At 33.7% G+C, this 14,848-nt stretch overlaps 1 protein-coding gene and 1 long non-coding RNA gene across 3 annotated transcripts in view; one reads left to right on the top strand and one right to left on the bottom strand.

The window, feature by feature from the left end:
- The window catches only part of LOC106014542 (uncharacterized), a 144,517-nt gene that overhangs the window by 125,211 nt on the left and 4,458 nt on the right, over window positions 1-14,848 (bottom strand). The window lies entirely within an intron of this gene.
- KLHL4 (kelch like family member 4) overlaps window positions 547-14,848 on the top strand; it is an 83,115-nt gene continuing 68,813 nt past the window's right edge. Inside the window, exon 1 of the mRNA XM_005011477.6 lies at window positions 547-701. The gene's annotated coding sequence lies outside the window, so the exon portion shown is untranslated. The remainder of the gene's footprint in view (window positions 702-14,848) is intronic.

Below are 14,848 nucleotides of genomic sequence, written 5' to 3'. Positions count from 1 at the left end.
TTTAAAGAATCAAAACTATTTGGATAAATTTTTACATAACTGTATCCTTTTGGAACATGTTCCCAACCAAACTGGAAATATGGAATAAAAATTAAGTGGAATTTTATTATTTGTTATTATCCTGTTTCAGCATTTTCCAATTAAAGTATTTGTTATGGTAGTTCCAAAATTAAATGATTAAATTAAAAATAAATAAAAATACATTTGAAACAAGTTAGCCCCTACAGAAGAGACAAGTAACAATTTCTGGAGCAATTTCTGAAATATTTACATTTTGAGATTGGAAAATTTCCTACAATCCTGAGAAACACACAGTGGTAGTAGTTGGGCGCAACACAATCTTGAGGCTACATGTTGTTCAGAAAGCTGAAGGTAAAGACCTCAGGAAATGATCTTTGGTAAAGGCATTATTTAATGTAGATGTTGAAGGAAGTACAATGGAGAACATTTATCAGAAATTTCCGGCTAGAGAGGAAGATATGCTGTTTTAGGGGAAAATACAAATATTACTCAGCAGACCAAGGGCAAAGGAAATAGGAAATGGGCTAGAGAGTTCTCTAAAATAATCTGTCACTGAAACACGAGAACGTACACGTCTGTTGACAATTCTTTTATTTCAAAGCCTTCCACAACTCAAGATCCTTTTGCGGCACTGTGCCATTATTTGAAAGTTGGCTACTTCCATTTCAGACTTCTAAAAGGTAGGATAAAATATTTAATTTGATTCCTATGTTGACATATCATTCGCATGTTTATTATTTGAGCCTTTGGAATAACTCATAGGAAAACCAGGAGCTTATCACGGAAACAATACATCTTAGAAAGGCTGTAGCAGCCGACTTTGCTGCTTTTTACAGAGAAATGCCAATGATGTGGCCAAAATCTTTTAGGAGTCTCGTTTGATGAAAGGGCAGAGTACACCTCTACAAAAGGGTCTCATGTCTGAGCCTGCCCAGGTTTTGACAAGGGGTGGAGCGCTCCCTGTGGGAGCTGATATACAGAAGAGGAAATACCTACTTCTCATATACAACATGTAATCTGTGTGTGGGTAGAGAGAAAGATTGTGCTTTGAAATCTGCATTTTTAACCTTGAAATACTTGACTATACAGGCACTAAATATAATGAATGCCTTAATTACAATAGTGTAATTTAGAACATGTATATTAGGGTCAGCTTCCAAATAAATTTAGCCTCATTAATAATTTAAATTTCAGGTAATAAGGTAAAATAGCTGCTTGTTTGAGTGAAGAGAAAATACATACTTATTAACATTTAAGTAATTGTAATTTTATCACCATACTATTGGTCAAATTAAGAGAAAAATATCTCCTCACACAGGGGAATATACTAACAACCCTTCCATCAGCTGTATCATTCATTGTCCAGTTTAATTAAAATAAAATCTCTCAAAGTTAAAAATAAACGTTAGAAATCACAGTTGCTGCAGTTAGAGTTGCATTATGTCTTATACTACTAAATATTACTGGAATGCCCTCAGTTTGACAGATGCTTTTGAGGCTTATCTGAAAACACAGTGGGAAAGAGGGAGAAGTACATTATATGGAATATTCATACTGCTTAATTCCAGATACCAATAATCTGAAACAAAACTCTCTATGTTCCCCAGTGGAAAAAGAGGCTCCTCCAGAGGGTGATTTAAGGGCAATTAAATTAGGCCTGTTGTTCTGAATTACACTCAGAAGGCTCATAAAGCTAGGCAAAGTGAGTATGTCCTACAATGTTTGCTATCAAGAATACAAAAAAGAGCAAGCCAGGAAGAAGCAATACCCTAGGTGAATAATCAGCATGACTGCAATCTTTCACTCAACTGGGTGCTTCTCTCTGTATACCTGCTCTCCCTTCTCCATTGTTCAGTTTGTATCTTTTCCCTCACACCACTTCCTGGTTTAAATTACAGTATCATGTATTCCTGACCATAACCTTACTTTACAGTGTAGATAAATAAACAATTTCATTAAGAAAGATTCAACTAGATAGTGTACTCAGATGCCTAAATGCTTACAACATTTCTGAAGTAGGCTTTATTTTTTTGTACATGAACAGAGGAAGTGGATCTTTATAAAACATCTCCTCAGTGAGGAAAAAAACAGTTTAAAGTATTCTCATTCATAAAGGTTGATAACCTCAAGAATGCTAAAATTACTGTGGTTGATGCAGATAAATTTGATGGCAAGAAAAGAGGAATGTAACAGAATCAAAGAGTAGGACATAACGATAGAAGCAATTTAAGCATGATTTTGTCAAAAGGAGAAAGACAAATTAAACAAATTAGTTGGGAGATATGATTACATCAGCAAACATGAAAGATGCTCTCTGTGGCTTTGTTTTTATTTCTGTAATTCATCATGCTTCCCTTGGCAATGCTGTGAGGAGTTCCCTGAGTCGCATGGTCCACTCTCTGGGTCTGGCCTGATTCTGCCGGGCATGGATGCTCTGCCTCCCAGAAGCCCTCCTGGCAGCATCCCAAAAGCACTGAGCCTGCCCATTGCATACACTGGGGGACTGACTGGAGGGTTGTAGTACTGGCTTATTTTCCAGCTGCCCTTTTGAAAGGCAACCTGAATGCATAAAGCAATGTGGCACTGCACGGTTTCCTCCCATGCAGAGCCAAGATACAGCAAAGCATGCCTAAAGAGTGCCTCAATAACTGCTCTAAAGCACAGATTCAGTGAAAGGAGTTAAAAAAGGGAAAAGCATGAAGAAAACAATTCAGTTACCTCCTAGTTTCATGACATGTATATATATTAAGATAGTTCTATCTTTTTTTAAACACTGGGTATCTCAAAGCTGTGTAGGTAGTGATGACAGCTAAGTACTCAAATGCCTATGTAAAGTGAGATATCAGATTCAGATAATTTTCTCAAGAAGAGTCTGTGTAAAAATAACTACCACCTTTCTGGCAGCATCAATAAAAACTGATTATCTTGCCTAATTCTCTTGTGCAGTAGAGATGACTTCCATTGGATCAGGTGTGGGGAATAAGTTTGGGATGAGGAAGTTTGTATTTCACCTTGCTCTTCCTATAAATACTGCTTAGATAATGTAAGGTTTAGGCTCCACTGTAAGAACTACTAGCCTGGCAGTTTATTTTTAAATACTTTAGTTTGACTGTTCATTGTACTGTTAATAGATATATTTTGCAACCTACTGAAAACTAGCCAATATATTTATTTCTTTTTAGTCCTACAGTTAAGAAATATATCTATATTTTTTAAAATCTGAACAATTTCAGACTGCAAAAACAGCATATTAACTTTACTCATACCTGGAGCTAAACTATAAAATACTAGCAGACAAAGAAACACCTTCAGAAAACACCCAGCACAGAACAAGGTGATGCATCCTTTAAAGTATCAATTTCTGCACATACTTACCATTTCTAGCATGTTTTCTATATTCATTGGAACAGATTCTAAGGTAGGAAACCAAGAACTGAGTACATGCCTATAACTAATAATGGAGGATTGACCACTCCCCATTTTTCAAACCATTTGCTAAAACATTTACAGATCTACAAAGCAGCGTTTATTAACACTCTGTTCTGGTGAGACCTGTGCTCCTCAATTTAAATCTGCTAGGAGTCAAATATGTCTTTTACAAATATAAAAGGTCAAAATATGCAGTGATGACAGGGTATGTGGAAAAAAGAAATCCACTGATATGTATTATAGAGAGGAAGAAACAAAATTACTCTCAGGGCACAAACAACATAAGTAACCTGTGTGCAAAATATACGTTATATACAATTATTGTAAAATTCCAGTTAATTCTCTTTTACAAAATGCTGCTGTCCTATACTGGTGCTAAATTAAATATCTTGTATTTAGGCTATATTTATTTATTTACTATTTATATTTTATTTATTAATATTTATTTATTATTATTATTTATATTTATTTAAAATAATTTTTAAAGTATTAAATGATTCTAAATTTTCATGCTATCCCACCACTTTATATTGGACTAAACTGTACTTACCTTGCTTTTGAGTATACATGGATAAATGAAAACTTAGGGCAACTGTGTGTTCAGCAGCTGTATTTTAAAATTTGGCACAATGACTCTTCAAACACAGATGAGGTGGGATTAATTTGACTTCTATATCAGTAAGATTGAACAATCTTCAGTGTGCAATACATTTCAGTATTTGGTTCAGAAAAGGAACAGGATTGTCTATTTCTGTTTCTCTTATGAAAATACAAAGTCTTGACATAAAACCTTTTTTACTATATGCTGGATAATTATCTTGTTGAAGAATAAGACAATGTCAGTTTTGTTCCATTAACTGAAGATACTATAAATTACACAGAAAATGTCCAAGGAACAATAATATCTAGTAACATCATCCCTTGGAGGAGCTATGTTTTTTTCTGTCTCTCTCTACACTGCACATTCAGAATTTTTAGACAGAAAAAGCCCCCAGATTCATCCCACAGACTGAAATGTAAGTACCCAGAAGGGTAAATCAGCTCCATCAAAGTCTGTATGTCATATTATATTTATAACCAGATCCAACTGCATGATGATTGGTATAACATAATCTAGATCAGGCTCACTGAACAAGGTCAATGGGATGGAAGAATTTGCATCCGTCTCACTTTCCCTTACCAAAGAATATATATATGTATCTGTTATAGCAGCAGATAGTCTGGCCAATGCTTTCTCATTTTTTTCCTGTATGCAAATCCGGCATATCTCAAAAATTCTGGAGTATACACTACAAATAACTCTGTGCTATAAATAATCTGCAAAAATATGCACAAACCAAACCAAAACACACCACCACCATGTATTTTAGGGTGGCAGTCTGCTTAGCTTTGGTGAAAGCCCACGAATTCTTAAATATATGACTTACTTCCTGACTTGAGTAGTGGGCTAATTTTGCTCTGTAACTCTGGAGTGATTTTCAATTAAAAAAGGTCATTTTGGGATATTTTTGATCAGTACAAATAAAGTAAGACCTAAAGCATGATTAAAGATGCTGGATTGGCAGTGCATTTCAGGGATCTTTGCAATTACATGTGGAAAAAATAAAAAACACAGACTAATTCAGGCTAAAAGGGTCCTCTGGAGGTCCTAGTCCACCTAGTCCAACATGTCTCTTTAAAAAGGATCAGCTAGAATGACATTTTAATGAAATAAGATACATAAAGATATGACAGTAACAGCAACAATACGACCTTGCAATAAATAGTTACACAATAAATTGTCAATTAGTGACCTTTAATAATCACTGGCAAACACTTAAAAAAATTTGGGACAAGATTGAAGTTTTTTTTTTTTTGTTTGTTTTGTTTTGTTTTTCCTATTTATTTATACTTTTATGACCATAAGAACTGTAGAAGAGACTCAACAGTCTACTTGGTTCACATTCTTGCAGAGGAAAACAATAGGTATCATTTGGTTCAGACTGAGGTATGGACACATATCTCTTTATCGTTTAGATCGGATACATCTCAGAACAGTCTGGTTTATTAATACTGTAGAAAATATCTAGCCAATATTGTATTTCAGATGTGAGCTGAACAGATTGTTAAATGTTTCCAATACAGAGCAAAATGTTCTCATGCCTTTGAACTGTTGCAAGTCATAGATTTGGGAGTGCAAAACAGTAAATGACTCACAGGCAACCTGGTATAGTAGGATTTAGTGTGCCTTTATTGTCTGATATGGATAGATACAAACAAATGTCAAAAACCACCCCCCAGGAAAACTCTAAAGAGCAAAGTAAACTCCAGTGCAAATAATTTTTCAACTTTTAGTTTAAGGGATTTAGGTGTCTTAATTTTATAAAAATGTTTTTACAAATCAGATACACAAAACTTGTATATTATAATCCCACACTGTTTCAATTATTATTAATTATTATTATTATTATTATTATTATTATTATTATGTGCCTACTGTTCACATTGTCAATATTTCTTTGGTTCAGTTTGGTTGTATCAGTATCTTTAGACTTTCCAAATAATTGGATGGTATCAAGAAGTCTGAGACATGGAAACTTGTATAACAGCTTGTATGACACTACATTAAAATGGAAAAGAACATGTGACACCGTTATCAACTTGCAATAGCTGATATAACACACACTGAGTCTCTAGAGACACTGGGAGCATATTGAAACCACTTGTGTAATACAACAAGCAAATTGTATGCTATTGTTCATAAAAGGAGTTACTGATAGTCAAAGAGAATTGTTTAGAGCATGCAAAATAACTCATAACAGATAAATAATCCACAGTGGCTATAAGCTTTGGTGCTTGTGAGGATATACTATTCAAGCAATTTGAAATTTAATTAGATTCTATTTTAATTTCCATTCTTGTTTTAGGAGGCATAAGGAAAGAATGTATTTGAAAACATAAGAAATTAGCCCACATTCAGCTTTCGATTGCTGACTTAATTCATACTTCTGTATGTCGCCATAACGCTTTTTCTATTTTATGTTCATAACGATTCAGTGAAACTTCTGTATAAACACACTGGAATGCTTTGTAAGGTGGTGAAGATCTGATGATACATCTTTTTATTTATTTTCAATAACTGTAGCTAAAATAGTTCCTTTTTCTAAGCATTCCACTCAGACCACAAAAATCCTTTCCACGCTACTGGTTCAAAACTTAGCCATCCCAAAGTACTCCCCTCAACATGTCTGGCTATAGTACTTTAACATCTTTCAGTTTACTGTCTTTAAGCCAGTTTACCTGGGTCACCTCAATTTTATGTCTCTCTCCTCCATTGTAGCCACTCTTCATCAAGAACAAGCAGCTTGAAAAGGAGTCAAGAGCAAAAAGCCTACAATTCTCTTCAAACTTCATGGTTTTACAAACTTTTGCCAATGGTGAACCAGTCAGTCTGACTAAAGTGAATGCAGACAATGAGAGTGATTGGCAATGAGTATTTAACTACATGACAAAGTTAGGAAGAAATATGATGAAGCTGAGCAGAGGTAGAATATGTGTAAGAAGTAATTCTACATAAGCCTTGAAAATGTCTGGAGGTTTTTTTGAAACCTGACTTTCAGTCCTTCTTCAGAAATTTTGCTGTGTCCTGATAGTCAGCGATATTTTGACAGTGGAGCATGCATTTATTATTCATCTTTTACTCAGATGTTCTGAGTTATTCTTGGTTTGGTTGTTTATTCATCTTGTATGGATTACAGTCATTCAGTAAATGTTAAGTAAGAATTTGAATATATTATGTAGTTTCCTACATATATCCAGTACAAAACCTCTATTAAAGAAAGAAAAGGCTGCATGACTTTAGCAAATAGCAGATCAAAGCTGCCTGTAAGAAGCAGTGGTGACTTAATAAGAGAACTGAGATTGCTTTCCAAAGGCCACTCTTAATCCTTTCATATAAAATTAGTATATGGAAGTAGGCTCAAGTCATACTTCCAATATTTTTATTTTTATTTTTTTGTAATTAAGAAGTCTAACTTGAGTACTTGTCTAAAATTTGTTTAAAATTACTAGACATGTGACTATAAAAAGCTTAAAACCAACTTCCTTTAAATCCTAATGCATCACACACACACACACACACACACAAAACAACAACAAAACAAAACAAAAAAACCAATCATGGAATAAATGCAGCATTGCTGACACAGTTTGATGACAGATATTTCCATTTAATATATCATGTATAAATAATTAATTATTGAACTCTGACATTACTGCACAAGAAAAGCTGCTGTGCACAAATTTAGATCTCTACATATGCATAGTGATGCATAGTGAAAGAGCTCATTTATTCAATCACATATATTTTTGAAGATTTATACATAACATAATGGTAGAAATGGAAAACATAGGAAATCGAAGTACTAACCATTTCTATTCCTAGAAGTGTAAAATTTTCTGCACATAGTGAGATCAAATGCATAATGTGTGCCATGATGTAAGCTAGTAAAGATACGAAATGCTTAAACAGCACGTTATGAATAATTACTGTTGGCTCCTGGATACTTGTTCTCACCTACAACTGTTTTTTAAACCATTAAGAACATTTTAGCAAGTCTATTTTTAGTGTAAGATGTATTTAACTAGGCCTGTAGTCCTAATGCCATTCCCACAAGTTTTGAAGTTTTACCAATAAAATGCACCATCTGAGAACGGGGCATTGAAAGAAATACGGCTGAATTGTTGCCTCATGTTCTATAGTTAAAAACACATTTTGGTTCTCACTATAATGGGGTAAATTTTCAACTGTGAAGACCAATAGAAATATATCTAATATACTGCACTAAAAAGGACAGAAAGGACAGAGAGTTTTTTTTTCCCCACTTCTGACAGCTCAGCAGGACATAAAATTTAAGCAAGTAGAGCTGTCAACTATTCTAGAGCAAGTTAAAAATAATTTTGAATTTTGTTTTAGCATATACTCTGGAAGATAAATTGCACATTCCTTTAATAACCGTAGGTATTTGGCTCTACACATCCAAAATCAGATAAAAATAATAGTAATCCAGAAAGAATACTAAAGTATGTGTCTATTCTTATTCAAAAAAAGACAGAAGTGGAAGGAGACTATCTGATAAAAAATTTTCTTCCTATTTTTAATGTAGAGTTTGGACCATCTTCATGAAGAAGGGAGATAGTTGAGTCCTGTACTATTTAAATACGTACTGAAAATTATTTTGCTGATTTCTGTTAATGAATTGATAAGAAACAATTAGTTTCCAAGAGGAATCAATCAGTTAGAAAGAAGCCTTGTTTGAAATTATAAGAAATAAGAAGTTAGTTATTCATAAAACTCTACATTTCCCCATATAAATATCTCAGCAATGCTTCTTTCAAATATATTTTGTTTGAAGCAGTATTTCCTAGATAAGAAATAATAATTACACTTCTTTCATCTGTTTGGATCATCTACTCCTATAGGTAAATCATCCTTCAGCATTTTAATTGACTGCCAGTACTGTTCATGCTCTGAGAAGCGTTAAGTTACAAGAGACTTAGAAATATAGCTATAACTGTATTTTAAGAGGTGCCAATAGGGTTGTTATTATTATTATGTTGTAACAGCAAAAGAGCTAGCTTATGTTTAAATGGATTTGTTCAGTTTAGGAAACTCATTGTTTGGAAACAACCCATTTTAATGTCTTTGTGAAACATAATGCAGATGCAGGAAAACAGCAGCATGCTTATGAAACTATTACTGTGAGTCCCATGGTTCCCCTCATCTCATTCATACTCTGCTCTGAGTTCATTATCATCAGACAGAACTAATGTGCTCTATTCTGCTAAACTCACAACACAATGCACCAAACAAAAAGCTCTGTGAACAGCTCACAGCTGAACTAATAAATCCACCCTTTTATTTGTTCTAGCATTTATGTTGTAAACACAACCCAACTGTCCCTTATCCTTGCGTTGACAAAGGACATTAAACATCAATACAACAATGACTTCTAAACCTCATCCCAATCCTCCTGATCATCTCTTTCCCTAAAATGTGCTCCTCCTTTTATGTCAGCTGTCAGGGTTTCTGTACCTCCTCGAACCTGGCCTATTTTTAAAAGCCAGACAGAAGTCTCTGTTTCATGCTTCAATAGACCTTTGTACTTTTAAAAAAGTAATTGTTGCACAAACTGACTATCTCTAGAAGGCTGCACAACAGTTTCCTGACAGCTTGTTTTGAAGAATTTTCTACTTCCTCCAATTTTTTCTAAGCTCTTCAGTAGATCTATTCCTTAACTGATTACATTACTGTTTAACACAGACACCTCAAACAAAACAAGTTGCATTAGAAAGACTTACTTTCCACAAAATCTTATACAACAGATATTAATAGTGTGCTAAAGGAATACCTGGAAACAATTACTTATTGTTAATCTAGATTTATACTTTGAATTTGGAATGATTAACCTAAAAGCTTTAGAATAGACCACTATTTCGTTCTTGTCAGAGAAAAAAAACCAACACAACACACACACACACACACAAAACTTGTTTTCCAAAATAGAACACATATCCATTTTACTTATGAAAGATTATTTCTGAAAACTAAGACAAACTTTTGTATTTATCTCAAAGACGTTTGTGTAATTTCAACAAACATTAACAGCCATAATATAGTTCTATGTTTTAAAAAACTCCAAGTTGGTCTGACAGTATTTCCAGTTTAAAGAATCACACAGTCCTCAAGAAGCTGTTTTTATAATCAAGGGAACAGTTATTAAGATGAAGCATCTACATGTCTGTTGAAATGCACAGTAGACATAAAATCCTGTTTGTTTTTAACTGTAACTGGAATGAAACCAGAGGTAAAATTTGCCTCCCTGTTTTCATTTCATTTCATTTCATTTCATTTCATTTCATTTCATTTCTATTTTATCCATCTGAAATCTGAATATCTACCTCTGGTCTTTTTCTTTGGAACCCACATAGCTCGTGACACACTTTTTCCTTAAATACTACTGCCTTGTGAAACGTTTCAGTACAACAAACACTGCAGAAAGACTTGTATGAGAATGAACTCAAAACTCAGGCCATTCAGTCATCACCTGGGTGACCTCTGTCCACCACTTAGCTTCAATCCCAGAGAACATCCAGCTCCCATGCCAGGAGTTGAGCAGAGCTGAAAATGGAGCACAAGAAGCTTCCAGAGATTCTAAATCCCTTAAATCTGCCTTCACTGGCACATAAAGACAATGATATTTTAAACAATATGATATTAAAACAATGATATTTTACAATCTTATTAGTGCTGTTAATGCTATTACCAGTGATTCCTCGTGGTTTTCTTTGCAATACTGGGATTAGAAGAATGTGAAAAGGGGCAAAAAATCACTTTCTCCAATAGGAGAAATCCTAGGAAAAGATAGGAATATTCCCAAAGTAGTCCCAGAAAATAACTTGCTCAAGGACAGAAAATGCAATGTTTTCTGCTGATGTCTAAGTTTCACAAAGCCATTTAGGAATATATCAGTCTAGAAACATGCATGGCAGGGGGCCCATGAAAATCCCCCCTCATCATTAGGAATTTGACAGACTAGATGAATATCCATAAGCCTAGTAACTGGCTGAATAACTACAGTAAAACCTAGTGATTTAATAAAAACTATTTCTCAGAGACTAAGACTAAGAGATCTGTTCCCTGGACTATGTATTTTTCCCTGTCCAATTTGGTATAGAAAGGAAAGATACTGGAGTATGCCAAAAGGGAATGGGCATGACAAACAAGAGTGGGTGAGTCCTGTGAGTACAGGACTGCTAAAAGCCTGAAAATGAGAACAAGAATCAGTTCTGATTCTGATCTGTTCTTTAAGTATGTCTTGAATAAGGCCCACATGAAAATTTGAAAATATGAGTCTTGCAAATCATGAACTATGAACCCAATCCACCCCATCTGAAGGATCAGGTAATGACTGTAGTAACTAGGACTGTCATCCTGAACTCAGTTGAAATTGGATTGCTTCACCCCATAAAACAGACTAATGGTTTGAAGCAGCGAAGTTATTTCTAAAAAACCTTCTCTAATTTGCATAAAGATATTAATATTCTGAAAGAATGCTGTCTGGTACATTGGTGGGAATATAATTAACAAAATCAACATAGCGTTTACATCGGTATTTGTTTTGATAAACAACAAAATGTTCCGAAGACAATGTTTTTGGAATAAACTGGTATTTGTTTTTTCATGGATGGAATGAGTTGGCCTAAAAGCTTGATTATCATTCAGGATTTTAATTACAGCCATAGCAAAGAATGCTTGCAAGTTTCAACAATAGCTTTCAAGTTTTTTAGTCTTAATCACTCTTCCCTCACTGTAGGGTACATTTTTAAAGGTATTTATTGTTAAAACAGCAATTCACCCTATAGGGCAGGAGATCCCTCAAGATCAATAAAATCTTAACCCCAAGGAGCTTGACTAGCAGATAAACTACAGCTGATGCTCAGAACCAACTAAGTTTAACTTCAAATCTCTCAAGGAAAAAAATGCCTCTAAAATTCTATCTTCTTTAAGCTCTACAGAAGGTGAATGGCTTTCTACTCCCCCAAAACAAAAAAGCCCCTCTCATTGTCTTAGGCAAGCCCACAGAACATTTTGCAGCTATGTATTGGTTTCAGATCCTTTAAATGCCTTTCTCTTTTTTTGCCATCTACAATAATATTTATTTTCAGTAGTTTGTTTTATATTAAGAACTGCTGAAGTTTAATGTTTTCCACTGAAACTACACTCATAATTAATCTTCCACCAGTTGATACGTTTTTACAGCACTTACAATATTAATCTTTGGATTCAATTAAATCTAATAAAATTTAAGAGGAATTCTCACATTAGTACATTAGTGCTCACAACTATTTTGCTTGCCATCCTTCTATTTCATTTAGCTTTGTTGATTTCAACAATGTCAATGTAAACAGAAAAGTAATTATAAATACTATTTCTGAAATGAAGGAAGGAAGGATTTAAAAAAGGATGAAATCTTTCCTTTGTTATTCTTTTATTATTTTATTTTATTTTATTTTATTTTATTTTATTTTATTTTATTTTATTTTATTTTATTTTATTTATTTATTTATTTTTTCCACTTTCAGTATGAGACATTTACTGCTATAGTATGTATTATCTGACTTTTGCATAGATCTTTATTCTTGACCCTATGATTGTGTTTGCCAAAGCCATGTACACAACGTATATGGCTTACATTCAGGGATCTGAGAAGAAATGTTGCTTTTTTTTTTTTTTTTTTTTTAACAAGAATTTTATGCTTTTTATTGTTGTTAAGCCAAATACTGCAGTTCTATATAATAAATTCCGCATAATGAAATGCCTTGAGTTTATTTTCAGTTTCTCTTTTCACTCCATAAATTTCAGTCTGAAATTAGACACAAATGTAAGACTTTCTCATTTATTGCTGTTCTTACACTATTTTCAATTTGTCTTATACCAGCCTGCTTTACCATTCTTATTTAATCAAAGACTACTTTGAAGCTAGGGAGTATCTCCATAACAGAACTTCCTCCTGCTAGAACATTAGGATGGTGATGGGGGTAAAACAAAAGTTTTCTTCTTGCATTGAAGCAAGTGAACCATGCTTGGCCTAATGGTTCCCCTTCTATTTATTTTCCTAATTATTTATTAAATTTTTACTCCAAATGATATTATAGTATTTAATAATACCAAAATCTCTACACAAGGTATCACTGATCTATAATTGGATCATTTTGAAAATGTCAGTACTCATTTGTGCTTCAGCAAATACGGACTAGTACAACCATCATAGTTCAAAGTGCTAATGCTTTGCTAGTATTGGTTATGAAAAAAGTTTTCTGTTGCCATAGGAACTCTAATCTGAAAAAAAAACAAAAAACATTTAAAAACCTCCTGACATTAATATTCTCTGGCCAGAAGGCTGCTCAAGTCAAGTACATAAATAAGAACCCAGGAAAATCAGATTCTGTCTGTTCTTTGTCATTAATGTAAACAGGATTAGATCCTGATAGCTGAATTTTAAAGAAAAATCTGATGGTCAGAATTTCTAGTGTTATAAAGATAAAATTATTCCCACTGAAATATAAAGCCTGCTTCTGTTAGTTACAGCCAGTGTTTAAATTAGGTATCTTTCAGCCAGTTCTCACTCTATCAGTGTGTGCACACGGTGTTGGTGTTACATGTTACAGGTGTACACAGGTACAAGTTACAGGTACACATTACAGGTGTAATTGAATTAATATGAACTTCTCATCTTATAAAAAATACCTTTGGTCAGACTTGAGAAGGGAGCCCTTGGTAGAAATGCAAAGATAACATGTTGAATACTTGCTCTGCAGTACATGAGGTTCTCATTCAAAGCACTATTTTCTCACCTTTACAAAACCCTTTAGTCTCTGTCACACAGAAAGATGTCTGACAAGTATCTACCCAAATCCTACTGTAATACTATACTATGAAGTCCATTTATAATCTTTTCATTTTAGTTTAAAACATGTTCCTGAAGAAAACCCTTTTATCAAGCCAATTTTTTTAAGTCTCTGATGATTCTTTCACCATTTATTATTGAAACTGAATAGCCTACAGATGCATCATAATGAACAGTAGCTGTATGCAATCTATCTCGAGGCTGTCCAATAAGGTGACACTGAAAGACTTTAATTTTAAGTTGGATAAAATTGTCTTTCTTACTGAGCTTTAAGGTATGAAATGGTTTGTGTTTTGACAGCTTATTTAACAGGCTTTGCTGACTTCATAGGCAATTTTATATTCAGTCATAAAACAATGTCACTAGAGTCAACCAGTTCCAGAAGGAAGAAAATGACTGGTAAAGATCACATAAGAAATAGTAAAAATGCATTCATTGTAAAAAGAAAGAGGAAAAAAATAATAAAAATTCTATAAAATAAAATAAATCTGTTAAAGTTTATGCTTGCTTCACTTTTCCTTCTGCAACAGCTCTAGCATTCAATGAATTTTAGTGACTGGTCTTGTTACTCTAAGGCAAATATCATGATTGTATCACAGTTTTCCTGCATAATTAAATAGAAACAGCTTTCTGAGTCCTAAGAGGCTCTGCAGTCTTGCTAATACACTCTTACATGCACATGTTTGGAAAAGTTATCATTCTAAAATAGCCTTTTATTTATTCTCACCTGGCTAAACATTTCACATCTCTGTCTATGTTTCTTCTTGAGAATTCCCCTTTAACTCTTAGTTCAACATTTCATGCCCCCTTGAAGATCAGCCTGGAATGTTTCATTTTTTGAAAGGTTCTGTATTCTGTGTATGACTAATGGGAGTTTTGAGATTTTGAAGGGAAAAAAATAATTGACCAGCAAGACTAGTCTATAGCTAAATTAATCCAAAAATCCTGTT

The sequence above is a fragment of the Anas platyrhynchos genome, chromosome 10 (assembly GCF_047663525.1).
Source record: "Anas platyrhynchos isolate ZD024472 breed Pekin duck chromosome 10, IASCAAS_PekinDuck_T2T, whole genome shotgun sequence".
Taxonomy (NCBI): Eukaryota; Metazoa; Chordata; class Aves; order Anseriformes; family Anatidae; genus Anas; species Anas platyrhynchos.
This window is presented reverse-complemented; position numbering and strand designations above follow the sequence as displayed.